The 13867-nt window shown below is 50.5% G+C and overlaps 1 protein-coding gene across 6 annotated transcripts in view; it reads left to right on the forward strand.

The window, feature by feature from the left end:
• Positions 1-13867, forward strand: part of CEP128 (centrosomal protein 128) — a 119619-nt gene that overhangs the window by 978 nt on the left and 104774 nt on the right. The window contains exon 1 of one of the 6 annotated variants that reach the window (XM_069951295.1): positions 3469-3533. The exons of 4 other annotated variants lie outside the window; for them this stretch is intronic. The gene's annotated coding sequence lies outside the window, so the exon portion shown is untranslated. Of the gene's footprint in view, positions 1-3468; positions 3534-3834; positions 3858-13867 lie in introns of those variants that run through there. One more of the 6 variants, XM_069951296.1, reaches the window with a different exon arrangement.

A 13867-nucleotide genomic window follows, 5' to 3' on the forward strand; every position in this document is an offset into this window, starting at 1 on the left:
TATATGAGGGGACTGTGTGTGTATGTGAGGGGACTGTGTGTGTATGTGAGGGGACTGTGTGTGTGTATGTGAGGGGACTGTGTGTGTGTGTATGTGAGGGGACTGTGTGTGTGTATGAGGGGACTTTGTGTGTGAGGGGACTGTGTGTGTGTGTGTGAGGGGACTGTGTGTGTGTGTGTGTGTGAGGGGACTGTGTGTGTGTGTGTGAGGGGACTGTGTGAGGGGACTGTGTGTGTGTGTGTGAGGGGACTGTGTGTGTGTGTATGTGAGGGGACTGTGTGTGTGTGTGTGTGTGTATGTGAGGGGACTGTGTGTGTGTGTGTGTATGTGAGGGGACTGTGTGTGTGTGTGTGTATGTGAGGGGACTGTGTGTGTGTGTGTATGTGAGGGGACTGTGTGTGTGTGTGTGTGTGTGTGTGGGGACTGTGTGTGTGTGTGTGTGTGTGAGGGGACTGTGTGTGTGTGTGTGAGGGGACTGTGTGTGTGTGTGTGTGTGTGTGTATGTATGTGAGGGGACTGTGTGTGTGAGGGGACTGTGTGTGTGTGTATATATATGAGGGGACTGTGTGTGTGTGTGTGTATGTATGTGAGGGGACTGTGTGTGTGTGTATGTGAGGGGACTGTGTGTGTGTGTATGTGAGGGGACTGTGTGTGTGTGTGTGTATGTGAGGGGACTGTGTGTGTGTGTGTGTATGTGAGGGGACTGTGTGTGTGTGTGTATGTGAGGGGACTGTGTGTGTGTGTGTATGTGAGGGGACTGTGTGTGTGTGTGTATGTGAGGGGACTGTGTGTGTGTGTGTATATGAGGGGACTGTGTGTGTATATGAGGGGACTGTGTGTGTATATGAGGGGACTGTGTGTGTATATGAGGGGACTGTGTGTGTATATGAGGGGACTGTGTGTGTATGTGAGGGGACTGTGTGTGTATGTGAGGGGACTGTGTGTGTATGTGAGGGGACTGTGTGTGTGTATGTGAGGGGACTGTGTGTGTGTATGTGAGGGGACTGTGTGTGTGTGTATGTGAGGGGACTGTGTGTGTGTATGAGGGGACTTTGTGTGTGAGGGGACTGTGTGTGTGTGTGTGAGGGGACTGTGTGTGTGTGTGTGTGAGGGGACTGTGTGAGGGGACTGTGTGAGGGGACTGTGTGAGGGGACTGTGTGAGGGGACTGTGTGTGTGTGTGTGTGAGGGGACTGTGTGTGTGTGTGAGGGGACTGTGTGTGTGTGTGTGTGTGAGGGGACTGTGTGTGTGTGTGTGAGGGGACTGTGTGTGTGTGTGTGAGGGGACTGTGTGTGTGTGTGTGTGTGAGGGGACTGTGTGTGTGTGTGTGTGTGTGAGGGGACTGTGTGTGTGTGTGTGTGTGAGGGGACTGTGTGTGTGTGTGTGTGAGGGGACTGTGTGTGTGTGTGTGTGAGGGGACTGTGTGTGTGTGTGTGTATATATGAGGGGACTGTGTGTGTGTGTGTGTATATATATGAGGGGACTGTGTGTGTGTGTGTGTGTGTGTATATGTGTGTGCATATATATATGAGGGGACTGTGTGTATGAGGGGACTGTGTGTATGAGGGGACTGTGTGTATGAGGGGACTGTGTGTATGAGGGGACTGTGTGTGTGTGTATGTGAGGGGACTGTGTGTGTGTGTATGTGAGGGGACTGTGTGTGTGTGTATGTGAGGGGACTGTGTGTGTGTGTGTGTATATGAGGGGACTGTGTGTGTGTGTGTGTATATGAGGGGACTGTGTGTGTGTGTGTGTATATGAGGGGACTGTGTGTGTGTGTGTGTGTATATATGAGGGGACTGTGTGTGTGTGTATATATGAGGGGACTGTGTGTGTGTGTATATATGAGGGGACTGTGTGTGTGTGTGTGTGTGTGTATATGACGGGACTGTGTGTGTATATGAGGGGACTGACTGTGCGGACTGTGAGGGGACTGTGTGTGTGTGTGAGGGGACTGTGTGTGTGTGTGTGAAGGGACTGTGTGTGTGTGTGAGGGGGAGAGCGTGACTGTGTGTGTGTGTGGAGGGGGAGAGCGTGACTGTGTGTGTGGGGGGGGAGACGCTGAGGTGACTGTGTGTATGGGGGGGGGAGACGCTGAGGTGACTGCGTGTATGGGGGGTGGGAGACGCTGAGGTGACTGCGTACATGGGGGGTGGGAGACGCTGAGGTGACTGCGTGTGTGTGTGGGGGGGAGACGCTGAGGTGACTGTATATGGGGGGGAGACGCTGAGGTGACTGCGTACATGGGTAGTGGGAGATGCTGAGGTGACTGCGTGTGTATGGGGGGGGAGACGCTGAGGTGACTGCGTACATGGGGGGTGGGAGACGCTGAGGTGACTGCGTACATGGGGGGTGGGAGACGCTGAGGTGACTGCGTGTGTGTATGGGGGGGGAGACGCTGAGGTGACTGCGTGTGTGTATGGGGGGGGAGACGCTGAGGTGACTGCGTGTGTGTATGGGGGGGTAAGCTGAGGTGACTGCGTGTGTGTATGGGGGGTGGGAGACGCTGAGGTGACTGCGTGTGTGTATGGGGGGGGAGACGCTGAGGTGACTGCGTGTGTGTATGGGGGGGGAGACGCTGAGGTGACTGCGTGTATGGGGGGGGGAGACGCTGAGGTGACTGCGTGTATGGGGGGGGGAGACGCTGAGGTGACTGCGTGTGTGTATGGGGGGGGAGACGCTGAGGTGACTGTGTGTGTGTATGGGGGGGGGAGACGCTGAGGTGACTGCGTGTGTGTATGGGGGGGGAGACGCTGAGGTGACTGTGTGTGTGTATGGGGGGGGAGACGCTGAGGTGACTGCGTGTGTGTATGGGGGGGGAGACGCTGAGGTGACTGTGTGTGTGTGTATGGGGGGGGGGAGATGCTGAGGTGACTGTGTGTGTATGGGGGGGGAGACGCTGAGGTGACTGTGTGTGTATGGGGGAAGAGCTGAGGTGACTGCGTGTATGGGTAGTGGGAGATGCTGAGGTGACTGCGTGTGTATGGGGGGGGAGACGCTGAGGTGACTGTGTGTGTATGGGGGGAAGCTGAGGTGACTGCGTATATGGGTAGTGGGAGATGCTGAGGTGACTGCGTGTGTATGGGGGGGGAGACGCTGAGGTGACTGTGTGTGTATGGGGGGGGAGATGCTGAGGTGACTGCGTGTGTATGGGGGGGGAGACGCTGAGGTGACTGTGTGTGTATGGGGGGAAGCTGAGGTGACTGCGTATATGGGTAGTGGGAGATGCTGAGGTGACTGCGTGTGTATGGGGGGGGAGACGCTGAGGTGACTGTGTGTGTATGTATGAGGGGTGTTAATACTGAGGTAAATGTGTATGTATGACTGGGGGGGTGATACTGAGGTGACTGAGTGAGTGTGTGTTTTTTTTTTTTTTTGGGGGGGGGGGGAGGGATGGGAGAGGCTGAAGTGACTTGGTGTGGCGGCTGCGGTTTTGTTGCAGCAGATAGGGGAAGTGCTGCCGCTCCGGCTGGTGTAATATCACTGAGAGGAAGGAAGCAGTGTGAGCGCAGCTCTGGAGCCTGACATACCAGGTACAGCACATCCCTGGCCTCAATGTTCCTCTCACATTATATCTGTGGCCCTCCGGCTCCTGTGGTACTACATCTCCCAGCATCCCCTGAGGCTGCCTGTATTGTGGTGATCTGCAAGGAGGATACATGGAGGGAAGCAGTCATTGTAGTGGTCGGAGAAGCTGTATTGGGTGTACTGGCCCTTTAAGAGTGTGCGGGTGTGAGGACAGTTACTCTTTGTATAGGATCAGGGTGCGGTGTCAGGCGCTGATGACACTTCTGCATGTTATAATCGGCACCAGGGCAGCGGCAGCAGGCAGCGCAGGCTTCTTCAGCGTGTCACAGGTCAGCAGTGTCCGATCACATGGTCAGGTGTGTGGTCTGTGTCCTGGCCGGTCTCAGAGACGTGTACATGTATGGTGGAGGCCTCTGTGTGTACGCTACCTTGTGAGATATATATATATATATATACCCTGCTATACCATAACATGTGACTTTATCTACACAGTCATGTTGTGTACACAGCACAGCTGCAGCTCCCCTACTGTTGTGCTTCTGCCAATATACCAGGAGGTGGCGCCAGTGTGACAGATGGCAGTCAGGTACTTGCTGCGGCTCTTCCGTCACATGTCTAGTTGTGTTCTGCTGATGTGTACTTCTTCTTTACCATCTCCTACTGACTGTCCAGTCATGTCAAACTCTGGCCCGCGGGACAAATCTGGCCCATGGAGGCATTATTTTTGGCCCGCAAGGCAATTCAGAGTCTGAATTACATCTGGCCCACCATGGCTACTATATAAGAGACTATGGGGGAGGGCTGGCTACTATATGAGACTATGGGGGAGGGCTGGCTACTATATAAGACTATGGGGGAGGGCTGGCTACTATATAAAAGACTATGGGGGAGGGCTGGCTACTATATAAAAGACTATGGGGGAGGGCTGGCTACTATATAAAAGACTATGGGGGAGGGCTGGCTACTATATAAAAGACTATGGGGAGGGCTGGCTACTATATAAAAGACTATGGGGGAGGGCTGGCTACTATATAAAAGACTATGGGGAGGGCTGGCTACTATATAAAAGACTATGGGGGAGGGCTGGCTACTATATAAGAGACTATGGGGGGCTGGCTACTATATAAGAGACTATGGGGGAGGGCTAGCTTCTATATAAGAGACTATGGGGGAGGGCTGGCTACTATATAAGACTCTGGGGGAGGGCTGGTTACTATATAAGAGACTATGGAGGAGGGCTGGCTACTATATAAGACACTATGGGGGGCTGGCTACTATATAAGACCTCGGGGGAAGTCTGGCTACTATATAAGAGACTATGTGGGGGGCTGGCTACTATATAACGTACTATGGGGGAGGGCTGGCTACTATATAAGAGTCTATGGGGGAGGGCTAGCTTCTATATAAGAGACTATGGGGGAGGGATGGCTACTATATAAGACTCTGGGGGAGGGCTGGCAACTATATAAGAGACTAGGGGAGGGCTGGCTACTATATAAGACTATTGGGGAAGGCTGGCAACTATATAAGAGACTAGGGGAGGGCTGGCTACTATATAAGAGACTATGGGGGAAGGCTGGCTACTATATAAGACTATGGGGGAGGGCTGGCTACTATATGAGAGACTATGGGGAGGGCTGGCTACTATATAAGACTATGGGGGAGGGCTGGCTACTATATGAGACTATGGGGAGGGCTGGCTACTATATGAGAGACTATGGGGAGGGCTGGCTACTATATGAGAGACTATGGGGGAGGGCTGGCTACTATATGAGAGACTATGGGGGAGGGCTGGCTACTATATGAGAGACTATGGGGGAGGGCTGGCTACTATATGAGAGACTATGGGGGAGGGCTGGCTACTATATGAGAGACTATGGGGGAGGGCTGGCTACTATATGAGAGACTATGGGGGAGGGCTGGCTACTATATGAGAGACTATGGGGGAGGGCTGGCTACTATATGAGAGACTATGGGGGAGGGCTGGCTACTATATAAGAGACTATGGGGGAGGGCTGGCTGCTATATAAGAGACTATGGGGGGCTGGCTACTATATAAGAGACTATGGGGGAGGGCTGGCTACTATATGGGACACTTAGGGGGCTAGTTACTATTGAAGGGGTATAAGTTGGCTGAGGGAACAGCCGCGATGTGGGACCTGCCGATTGAACCGGAGCGGTGAGTGGACGTTTTTTCCCCTCAGCCACCTCATCCCCGGTCCCAGGAAAAAAATGCACCCCGCCGGAGTACCCCTTTAAGGCACTATTGTGAGGGCTGGCTAATATGTGAGGCAATTTTGGTTGGGTTGGCTACAACATGGGGCAATTGGGGGGATTGGCTATTACATGGGTTGGGGTTTAATCATATCATAGCAATTTATCATGTCATTTATCATAGTGCACAGTGCTGTGAGACGCACACCACTGACAGTGCCAGGAAGGCCGCACGCTACCGTGACAGTGCCAGGAAGGCCGCACACTACTGTGACAGTGCCAGGAAGGCCGCACGCTACTGTGACAGTGCCAAGAAGGCCGCACGCTACTGTGACAGTGCCAGGAAGGCCGCACGCTACTGTGACAGTGCCAAGAAGGCCGCACGCTACTGTGACAGTGCCAGGAAGGCCGCACGCTACTGTGACAGTGCCAGGAAGGCCGCACACTACTGTGACAGTGCCAGGAAGGCCGCACGCTACTGTGACAGTGCCAGGAAGGCCGCACGCTACTGTGACAGTGCCAGGAAGGCAGCACGCTACTGTGACAGTGCCAGGAAGGCCGCACGCTACTGTGACAGTGCCAGGAAGGCCGCACGCTACTGTGACAGTGCCAGGAAGGCAGCACGCTACTGTGACAGTGCCAGGAAGGCCGCACGCTACTGTGACAGTGCCAGGAAGGCCGCACGCTACTGTGACAGTGCCAGGACCGTCGCATTCGCATTTTAAGAATTATCAAGGTTGGCCCGCGACTTTGTTTAACTTTTTAATTTTGGCCCACTGTGTATTTGAGTTTGACAGCCCTGCTCTAGTCCAATTTAGAGCTGTACCCACTATTCTGCTTATACGTTGTTTTATTCTTTAGTTACCTCCAGAACTATGCTCAGTGTTCGCCGTGCCCATAATGCTCTGTATCCCTCTCTGCACACACGATAATTGTTTCCTACCAGACCAGAGTGCCTCATTGAGATGTGTTGCAGCTGCCAGCAATCAGGATCCCTGCACATGTGTGAGCGCAGCTCTGGATGTAATTGTAATGCTGCGTTTACACGGAACGATAATTCGCCCGATTGTACGATTAACAATGTCGGAGTAACGATTTTTTTTTTTCATAACGATCAGCGTTTAGACGGTACAATATATCTTACGGAAAAATCGTTTTAAGATCGCCCGCAGCCCGGCCCACCCCCGCCGTCGCGATCGCTGCACGCCAGCACTGATTGGCTGAAGAGGTGCTGTTTGAAATTCCCGGTCCCCTCTTCCGCCAATCAATGCACTGATGAGGGGAGCCGGGAATTTCAAACACCCGCTACACCAAGCAGGTAAGGTATGCTAGCGATGGGGATAGCGATCGAGCCGCGGGGGGCCGGGCTGCGGGCGGCCGGACTTTAGCGACGACTGTTTACATGGAACGATCTGCGAATTTTTTGCGAACGACGATTTTAGAACATGTTGTAAGATCAAAATGAACGTTTTCTCGTTCGTTGTTTGATCGTTCGTTGCATTTACACGGAACGATTATCGTTCGAATTCGATCGTTATCGTGCGAATTCGCGCGATATTCGTTCCATGTAAACGCAGCATTAGACTCTGCAGTCCGATTATGATTAGTTGTTATATGTCAGTAATCAGTCAGCCGGGTGTCGGACCCTGGATCCCCTGCGGTTGTGTTCTGTGGAGCTCTGGGTGCTCTGCTCTGTTTCCTCTGGGTGGCGCTGCATTCCTGCATCATAGGGTTATGAAGTCTTCTCATCACTATTTTATCATGTTGGGAATTAAAGGGGTTCTCCAGTGCTTCAAAAACATGGCCAGTTTCTCCAGAGACAGCACCGCTGTTGTCTAGAGCTTAATTGCAACCACCACCTGAACTGGACACGAGTGGTGCTGTCTCTGGAAGAAAGTGCAAAAAAGGGGTCTGCGGAGCCTCCGTTGTGAGTCTCAAAACACTGGAATAGACGAAATCCCTCTCAGATATCCCTCCTGGGAAAGAAGCCTGTTGCCAAGGAGGGGAGATCTCCAAACCCCCCTGATACGTAGCCCCTTAAGTCCCACTCTGTTGCAAGTATTGGAACGTAAATTGGGATATCTGGTTATTCTTGTGTTTTGAGGCTCCATGGACCCTTTCCTTTGGGGCAATGTATCAGTGGAGACTCTAGAGTGAGTAATTCATTAGATTTTTCTTTCCACTGATCGCCCTGATTGATTGCTGTGTTTTGCTGATCGCCCTGAGCTCAGTGATTGCTGTGTTTTGCTGATCGCCCTGAGCTCAGTGATTGCTGTGTTTTGTGTATCTCCCTGAGCTCAGTGATTGCTGTGTTTTGCTGATCGCCCTGAGCTCAGTGATTGCTGTGTTTTGCTGAGCTCTCTGAGCTCAGTGATTGCTGTGTTTTGCTGGTCTCTCTGAGCTCAGTGATTGCTGTGTTTTGCTGATCTCTCTGAGCTCAGTGATTGCTGTGTTTTTGCTGATCGCCCTGAGCTCAGTGATTGCTGTGTTTTTCTATTTTTCATTGTCCCCGTTAGCCAGAATCCTGCTCCACATTGACAAGGGGCAAATACCCCGGGGCAGCTGTCAGTGGATAGATGCCTGAGTTAGACTTTGACACAAAAGGGGCCACCCTGGTATTTCCCTATTCATGTTCCTATACTTACAATTGAGTGGGACTTAAAGGGGTACTCCAGCTAGAGGTAAAAAATGAACCTGCTGCAGAAGCATATAGAATTGCTTACGTGTGTGACCAAGTTCTGAAACTACCAAAAATCCATTTGTTTTAGGCGTCTTAGTTCTGTATTCTGTGGCTGTACTTCCTGGATGAGCAGTTGCTCAGTACTACTAGTTCCAGAATGCAATGCTTTCCCTCAGCTGTTCATCAGTCCTCCACCCCGCCCAAATCTGTTGCTGAACATCTAGGCTGTGTTCACATATTTTCAATTACTGAAATATTTCATTGCAGTACTGCATCATTTCATTGTGGTCCCGTCCACACAGCACTGTATTCTCTACCTGTAACACCACACAGCACGCTGTATTCTCTACCTGTAACACCACACAGCGCTGTATTCTCTACCTGTAACACCACACAGCACTCTGTATTCTCTACCTGTAACACCACACAGCGCTGTATTCTCTACCTGTAACACCACACAGCGCTGTATTCTCTACCTGTAACACCACACAGCACTCTGTATTCTCTACCTGTAACACCACACAGCGCTGTATTCTCTACCTGTAACACCACACAGCACTGTATTCTCTACCCGTACCACCACACAGCGCGCTGTATTCTCTACCTGTAACACCACACAGCACGCTGTATTCTCTACCTGTAACACCACACAGCACGCTGTATTCTCTACCTGTAACACCACACAGCACGCTGTATTCCCTACCTGTAACACCACACAGCACTGTATTCTCTACCCGTACCACCACACAGCACGCTGTATTCTCTACCTGTAACACTACACAGCACGCTGTATTCTCTACCTGTAACACCACACAGCACGCTGTATTCTCTACCTGTAACACTACACAGCACGCTGTATTCTCTACCTGTAACACCACACAGCACGCTGTATTCCCTATCTGTAACACCACACAGCACGCTGTATTCTCTACCTGTAACACCACACAGCACGCTGTATTCCCTACCTGTAACACCACACAGCACTGTATTCTCTACCCGTACCACCACACAGCATGCTGTATTCTCTATCTGTAACACCACACAGCATGCTGTATTCTCTACCTGTAACACCACACAGCACGCTGTATTCTCTACCTGTAACACCACACAGCACTGTATTCTCTACCTGTAACACCACACAGCACTGTATTCTCTACCTGTAACATCACATAGCACTGTATTCTCTACCTGTAACACCACACAGCGCTGTATTCTCTACCTGTAACACCACACAGCACTCTGTATTCTCTACCTGTAACACCACACAGCGCTGTATTCTCTACCTGTAACACCACACAGCACGCTGTATTCTCTACCTGTAACACCACACAGCATGCTGTATTCTCTACCTGTAACATCACACAGCACGCTGTATTCTCTACCCGTACCACCACACAGCACGCTGTATTCTCTACCTGTAACACAGCACGCTGTATTCTCTACCTGTAACACCACACAGCACTGTATTCTCTACCTGTAACACCACACAGCACACTGTATTCTCTACCTGTAACACCACACAGCACGCTGTATTCTCTATCTGTAACACCACACAGCACTGTATTCTCTACCCGTACCACCACACAGCACGCTGTATTCTCTACCTGTAACACCACACAGCACTGTATTCTCTACCTGTAACACCACACAGCACACTGTATTCTCTACCTGTAACACCACACAGCACGCTGTATTCTCTACCTGTAACACCACACAGCACGCTGTATTCCCTACCTGTAACACCACGCAGCCCTGTATTCTCTACCTGTAACACCACGCAGCACTGTATTCTCTACCTGTAACACCACACAGCACTGTATTCCCTACCTGTAACACCACACACCACACTGTATTCTCTACCTGTAACACCACACAGCACGCTGTATTCTCTACCTATAACACCACACAGCACGCTGTATTCTCTACCTATAACACCACACAGCACGCTGTATTCTCTACCTGTAACACCACACAGCACGCTGTATTCTCTACCTGTAACACCACACAGCACTGTATTCCCTACCTGTAACACCACACAGCGCTGTATTCTCTACCTGTAACACCACACAGCACGCTGTATTCTCTTTCTGTAACACCACACAGCGCTGTATTCCCTACCTGTAACACCACACAGCACTGTATTCTCTACCCGTACCACCACACAGCACGCTGTATTCTCTACCTGTAACACTACACAGCACGCTGTATTCTCTACCTGTAACACCACACAGCACGCTGTATTCTCTACCTGTAACACCACACAGCACGCTGTATTCTCTACCTGTAACACCACACAGCACGCTGTATTCCCTACCTGTAACACCACACAGCACTGTATTCTCTACCCGTACCACCACACAGCACGCTGTATTCTCTACCTGTAACACTACACAGCACGCTGTATTCTCTACCTGTAACACCACACAGCACGCTGTATTCTCTACCTGTAACACCACACAGCACGCTGTATTCCCTACCTGTAACACCACACAGCACACTGTATTCTCTACCTGTAACACCACACAGCACTGTATTCTCTACCTGTAACACCACACAGCGCTGTATTCTCTACCTGTAACACCACACAGCACGCTGTATTCTCTACCTGTAACACCACACAGCACGCTGTATTCTCTACCTGTAACACCACACAGCACGCTGTATTCTCTACCTGTAACACCACACAGCACTGTATTCTCTACCTGTAACACCACACAGCATGCTGTATTCTCTTTCTGTAACACCACACAGCGCTGTATTCCCTACCTGTAACACCACACAGCGCTGTATTCTCTACCTGTAACACCACACAGCACTGTACTCTCTACCTGTAACACCACACAGCACTGTATTCTCTACCCGTACCACCACACAGCACTGTATTCTCTACCCGTACCACCACACAGCGCGCTGTATTCTCTACCTGTAACACCACACAGCACTGTATTCTCTACCTGTAACACCACACAGCACTGTATTCTCTACCTGTAACACCACACAGCACACTGTATTCCCTACCTGTAACACCACACAGCGCTGTATTCTCTACCTGTAACATCACACAGCACTGTATTCTCTACCTGTAACACCACACAGCACTCTCTATATACTATATACCCTCTCTATATCACTATGTGTGACCCCTCTCTATATCACTATGGCTGACCTCTATATTACAGGGATCTGGCAGTGTTTCTGTGTTTCTGTGGTGAATATCAGTTAGAAACATAGAAGATGTCAGCAGGAAAAGCCCCCCCTGCTCCATCTAGTCTAGTTGTGAGTTGTTCAGGACATGGAGGCTGGAGACTGGCTGCATCCACTGCACACACAGGAGAAGCTGCTGTATATACAGTATATATTCCCTCAGAAGTCGCCCCAGGATCATGTCGGACATTAGGGAGAAGCTGCTGAGCCGGTGTGATAGATAACTCCCCTGGTATCTGACCGGCCATTTATCAAGGAGCAGGAGTCCGAGCTGCGGCTTACCAACTCCACAGCCTTGGTAACCACTAGTACCTCTGGGCCTGCGGGGGGGGGGGGGGGGGGGGGGGGGTTGTTGATTGGCTTATGTCCTTGTATACAGGGGCAGAGAGTTTCCCGCTTGTAAATGGTTGGTTTGGCCAATCTTTGGCGCTTCGGTCTGTTGTCCGTCTGGGTTGCCCTTTGAGCCCACTGTTGTGTGTGTTTGAGTTTGATCCATTCTTTAGGAGGATTGATGGTGGGCCATTGAAAGGGGTAAGAATGGACCTGACAGTGCCGGATTCCACTCTGAGGGTGGTAGCGTACGCCGATGATGTCACCATATTCGTCTCCTTGCAAGAGAAGGTGCAGTGTGTGATGTCAGAGGTGAACCGCTACTCAGAGGCATCCGGGTGTAAGATCAACCAGGATAAGTGTGAGAGTCTCTAACTGGGAGGTGGAGATCCTGGATTTGATCTCCTGGACTCACCAGGAGTTTGCAAAAGTTCTCGGCATCGAATTCAGCCAAAGGGATTACCCCAAACAAAACTGGGACAGCAGGCTTAAGATCAGAGGAAGGGTTGGTCTTTGTTCCTCCGGGAAAGGGAGAACCTGAACCTTGACGTTTTGGCGCTTGGCGCTGCGTCCATGGGAAACTTTCTGTGAGGGATGATGTGAAGTGCAGGAGCTCTGAGGATCGGAGGAGTGTAGAGGCATGCTGGAAAACATGGAACCACTTCTGCTTCGTTTTTAGCTTAGGGTATGTTCACACTATGGAATCGGCAAGGGGTTTCAAGCGGAATCTGTACCTCGGACCTGCTTGAAGTTCCGCCTGTCGCATTGATACATTTTGAGCATCAAGCACAGTCTATGCTCTGTCTAAAGAATTGCGTGTCTTCAAGTTTCCTTATTGTGTTTGTATCTATTCTATATGGCTTGTTTGCACATGGGGTGGGGGTTTATTGCTAGGTTGGGTGCTGGTTAAAGAGGGGCTTTGTTGGGACATATAATATACAAAGTCTTGGGTTGGTTGATGGACGTCCATGATCGTGTATTGGGGACATGGAATGCGGGACCAGCTCATGGCTGCAAAAAAAATATAATTTATTATTTTTGTATGATGTCTTGTTTAGTTGCTGGTGGTCTGTGTATGACACATTGTGGTGTTAGGTTGTGCACAATGCAGCTGGGCCAGAGTGTTCACATTTATTATATAGGTGCATTGTGTATAGTTTATTAATGTTATGTTTAGTAGAATTGTATATAGTGTGTGTGTATATTGTATATTAGTGATGAGTGTTTAATTATCGGAATGCGTCCGAATATTTGAACGCCAACGCCCCTGGCACTTTTTTTCAGCCAATAAACATGCAGGGGGGAGGGACAGGCACTAGGAATAGGCAGGACTTTAAAAAAACCCTAACTGTGATTGGCTAAACTATGCCGCCTCCTGAATATAAGAATAGGTGATTCGTGCTGGTTGGAGCTAGAGAGGGACAGTCTGTACACCAGGGGGAGAAAGCTTTTAGGTGAAGTAAGGTAGGAAGGGATCCCCCCCCCCCCAGAGATTTAGAAGCTGTGGTGAGACAGGCAGTGTGTTTAGACATCCACTGATAGTGTATACGGCTGATGTCTGTGTATACTGTGATTGCGGGATAATAGCTGTTATCTTGCTACTACTGATTTGTAGTTTATTGTTAATTTTCATTATTGCGTATTTTACACTGCACCAGACCTGATACGTACGCTTCTACTTTACTGCTAGACCGAAACATACGCCTCTACTTTTACGTTTATAATTTGTTTGTGAATCTTCGGCGTACACTTGGGAAAATTGTGATTTTGGCTCCACACTAGTGTTAGATGCAGCCAGGCATGCTTCCCCTGCTGTTCCCGTCGGTTAGATGCAGCCAGGCATGCTTCCCCTGCTGTCCCTGTCAGTTAGATGCACCCAGGCATGCTTCCCCTGATTTCCCCGTCGGTTAG

This window comes from Dendropsophus ebraccatus, chromosome 13, assembly GCF_027789765.1.
Source record: "Dendropsophus ebraccatus isolate aDenEbr1 chromosome 13, aDenEbr1.pat, whole genome shotgun sequence".
NCBI lineage: Eukaryota > Metazoa > Chordata > Amphibia > Anura > Hylidae > Dendropsophus > Dendropsophus ebraccatus.